Below are 4,366 nucleotides of genomic sequence, written 5' to 3' on the forward strand. Positions count from 1 at the left end.
TACATTGCTCTTGATGTACAAAAATAGATATTAGAGTACAAAAATAAGATAGAGAGAGAAGTGATATGATATTCTTGGATAGGCGAGATCGAGTATTGGAAATAAAGCTGGAGGGCAAGCTTGATTCTGAATGATAAAAGGAGAATTGAAGGAATAATCTGGTTGTAGGCATAAAGATAAGTCGTGTTTTTAAAGAAAAAAATTGAATCTTTAAAACTTAATAAAAGAAAAATATAATAAGAGAAATAATATAATATTTTTTTAAGCAGCACGGCCGGTTCACATGCCCATGTGGATCGTGTCCCGCCCGTTTTTGATGTGGTTCGCTTTTCCCACTGTCGTGTAGCTCTGCGCACGCCCGTGTTAGTTTGACAGTTTTGTCCACGAGTGATAAACACGAGCGTGCCGCACGCTCGTGTGCATTCGATAGATTTGACCACGGCCAGGTCGCATGCCCGTGACAACTTATCGCATCCCGTGTTGGGGAAGATAAATTTTACCCTATTTTCGCATAACCGTCTCGCACGACCGTGTTTCCGTCCGTGTTGGTCACACGACCTTAAGCACAGCTGTGTGATCTGCCATGTGGTGTTGGGAACCTGTGTTTCAAATACTCTGTTAGTGACTTAAATGTTTAAAACTTGAAATTTAAATAATTTAAAACCGTTAGTACTTGGGTTGCCTTCCGAAAAGCGCTTGTTTATAGTCAAAGCTCGACTATTACCTTGTTGGTTTATTCAAGGCGGTTTGTGGTGTCGTAGCTCCTCTCTATTGTCTTTAAAATTCTCACCATTATAAAGTTTGAGACGATGTCCATTTACTTTGAAAGTACCGTATGATGGGTAACTTACCTCTATTGTGCCATATGGGAAAACGCTGAGTACCGTGAGAGGGATTTCGTCATTTGATGTGGTAGTGACAATGTGAGGATCGGCGGCATCTAATAAGACTTTATCTCCAACTTTAAGTTGATTTGGAAAGGTATTGAGCTCGTTCTGTCGTAGATTCGATTTGTCGGGTGTTCTTGGTTTATGCGTCCGCCATTCATCGACTCCTCGATTTGTAGCCTTCGATCTTCATGAATAGGTCCTCTACTATTGCTTGCAAATGACTCATGTGCTTCCTCTAGACTTATTTCCTACAAATAAGGTTGCACCATATTGTCAGTTTAATAGGAATGGGTTAAACGATCACCTTCAATTCCCGATGTGTTGCCAGAATTGCGAGCTTGAAGAGTGATTGTTTCGTCTCCCACACAGAGTGTGATTTCACCTGTGCCAACTTAAATAATTGTTTTAGTAGTTGCTAAAAAGGGCCTTCCCAGAATTAAAAGAGTGTTACTATCCTCCTCTATATCTAGAACAATAAAGTCAAAGGGAAATATAAATTTATCAATTTTAACTAGTACATCTTCAATAATACCCCTAGGGAACTTATAGTTTTATCTGCTAATTGAATGCTCATCCTAGTTTATTTGGGTTTCCCGAGACCTAATTGCTTAAACATTTTGTAGGGCATGACGTTAATACTAGCCCCTAAATTAGCTAATGCATTATTAACATCTAAACTACCAATTAAGCAAAGAATTGTAAGACTCTATGGATCTTTTAGTTTGTTCGGTAGTTTATTTTGGAGAATAGCTGAGCAAATTACGTTTAGCTCCACGTGCAATGCCTCGTCCAATTTCCGCTTATTTGCTAAAAGCTCCTTTAAAAATTTCATTGCGTTCGGCATCTGCGATAGGGCTTCAATAAACGGTAAGTTAATATGTAATTTTTTTTAGAGTTTAAGGAATTTACCAAATTGTTCATCTCAGCGGTCTTCCCTTGTCGCGTTGGGGTATGGCACACGAGGTTTATATTCGGCATTTACCGTTTTGTTTTTATTGTTATCTACTTCACCTTGACCTTTGCTTACCACAGTTTCTTGCCTCGGTTGTAGTTTAGGCTCAACGACTCCTTCTTCATCTTGAACATTAATCGCGTTGAGTTGTTCCCTTGGGTTAGGTTCGGTGTTACTTGGCAAACTACCTTGTGGTCGTTCGGAGATTAATTTGGAAAGCTGGCCTATCTGAGTTTCGAGCCTTTGGATTGGCGCTTGTTGATTTTTAAGTGCTATCTCGGTGTTCTGGAAATGAGTTTCTAACATCGATATAAACTTTAAGAGCATCTCTTCAAGGTTCGACTTCTTTTCCTGTTGGTAGCCTGGAGGTGGTTGTGGTCTTTGATTTCCTTGACTGCCCCACGAGAAATTAGGGTGGTTCCTCCAATCTGCATTGTAAGTGTTACTATATGGATTGTTTTGAGGTCGAGGATTATTACCCATGTAGTTTAATTGCTCGTTATCCATGTTGTGGCCATAAGGTTGGTATTCCGAATGGCTTGTTCCACCGCCACTTGCTTCGTATTACATTACTGAGTGAACCTGTGAAGAACTAAGAAAACCATCAATTTTCTTATTCAAGAGTTCTACCTGATTAGAGAGCATGGTGACCAAATCGACATTATAAACATCGGCTGTTTTCGTTGGCTTTGTCCTCATGACTTGCCACTGATAGTTATTCAATGACATCTCTTCTATGAACTCATAAGCATCATCAGGTGTTTTATTGTTGATGGTTCCGCTAGCAGCTGCATCAGCCATTTATCGAGTTGAAGGATTCAATCCATTATGGAATGTTTGAACCTGAAGCCAAAGCGGTAACCCATGGTGAGGGCACCTTCTCAGTAAGTCTTTTTATCTCTCTCATGCATCGTAGAGTGTTTCTAAATCCATCTGCACAAAAGAAGAGATATCATTACGTAATTTAGCCGTTTTAGCCAGCGAAAAATATTTTAGTAAAAATTTTTCAATCATTTGTTCCCAAGTAGTAATTGGCCTTCGTGGTAACGAGTTCAACCACTATTTAGCTTTGTTCCTCAATGAAAAAGGGAATAACCGAAGACGAATGACATCATTAGAAACACCATTAATTTTAAATGTATCGCATAATTCTAAGAAGTTTGCTAAGTGAGCGTTGGGATCCTCATCCTGAAAACCATCAAACTAAACAAATTGCTGTATCATTTGAATAGTGTTAGGTTTTAGTTCAAAAGTATTTGCAGCTACAGCAGGTCTAACTATGCTCGATTCAGTTCTTGTTAAAGAAGGTTTAGCATAATCATACATAGTGCTTGGAGCAGGATTTTGATTAACCACAATTATAGGAGGTAGCTGATTGTCTTGGTTTTCATCCATCTCTTCTGTTGGGGGTTGAGTATCGTCTTCTTGCTCGTTCTCTATGTATCTTAAGCTTCGCCTTATTTCTCTTTGGTTTCTGTGAACTGTGTGATCGATTTCTTCGTCAAAAAGTAGTGGTCCTGACGGGTTTCTTCTAGTCATAAACTATAAAAACCTGCCAAGAGAAAGAAAAAAAAGTAAATTAATAAGTAAAAATAATAATTAAATTAAATTAAATTGCAAGAAGAATAAATGGCTAAAGTAATAAAAATTGTGTTCCTAATATCTTAGTTCCCCGGCAACGGTGCCAAAAAAACTTGATCGCGTGATTTCGTGATAGGTTTTAAATATTTATAATTATTCGTTCTTGAACTAACTATTATCGCGATGTAGGCAGGTGTACCTATCGAATAGTAGTACAGTTTTAGCAAGACCGGATTGTCAAACCCAAAGGAACTAAAAGTAATAGAATTATCTAGCCTAAGAATAAATAGGTTTTTTTTTAACTAACTAATTATTTAAACTAAGAACTCACAGAGAATAGAATTGGGGAATTGCTTTTGGGAAAATCGATTGAATGAAGACAATACCTAAGGAAAAATCCACCTAGACTATACTTGTTATTCTGGCTTCGAATCGGACGATTTATTCATTTAACTTGTTCCGTAGAGATCCCTAAGTTATGTTATTATCCCTATTCAAGACTAATAACGTCTAATCCCTAGATTGAATAACCGAGACTTTTCTCTAATTAACACTCTAGGGTTGCATTAACTCGATCTATGGATCCCCTTATTAGGTTTCACCCTAATCCGGCAAAATCTTGTCACCCTATGTCTAGGCGCGCAATCAACTCCACTTAATTATGACAAATGTACTCTTAAACAGGGTCTATTCCTCCTTTGAATAAGAGCTTATCTTGAATTGGTATCCTAGGATATCAAAACAAGAATTAAGAACACATAATTAAGAACAAGTTAAATATTTATTATACAATTCAGAAAATAATAACAATATTCGTCTTAGGTTTCATTCTCCTTAGGTATTTAGGGGATTTAGTTCATAACTAAATAAGAAAACATCTCAGAATAATAAAGAATACAAAACATAAAGAAAACCCAAAACTCCTGAAGGGGAATTGAGGAAA

At 37.5% G+C, this 4,366-nt stretch overlaps 1 non-coding gene across 1 annotated transcript; it reads left to right on the forward strand.

The window, feature by feature from the left end:
- The first annotated feature begins 2,701 nt into the window (after positions 1-2,701).
- Positions 2,702-2,808, forward strand: LOC121205166 (small nucleolar RNA R71). The gene has a single exon (XR_005900251.1). It is a non-coding gene; the product is annotated as a small nucleolar RNA R71 (small nucleolar RNA).
- Positions 2,809-4,366: the final 1,558 nt, after the last annotated feature.

This window comes from Gossypium hirsutum, chromosome A08 (genome assembly GCF_007990345.1).
Source record: "Gossypium hirsutum isolate 1008001.06 chromosome A08, Gossypium_hirsutum_v2.1, whole genome shotgun sequence".
NCBI lineage: Eukaryota > Viridiplantae > Streptophyta > Magnoliopsida > Malvales > Malvaceae > Gossypium > Gossypium hirsutum.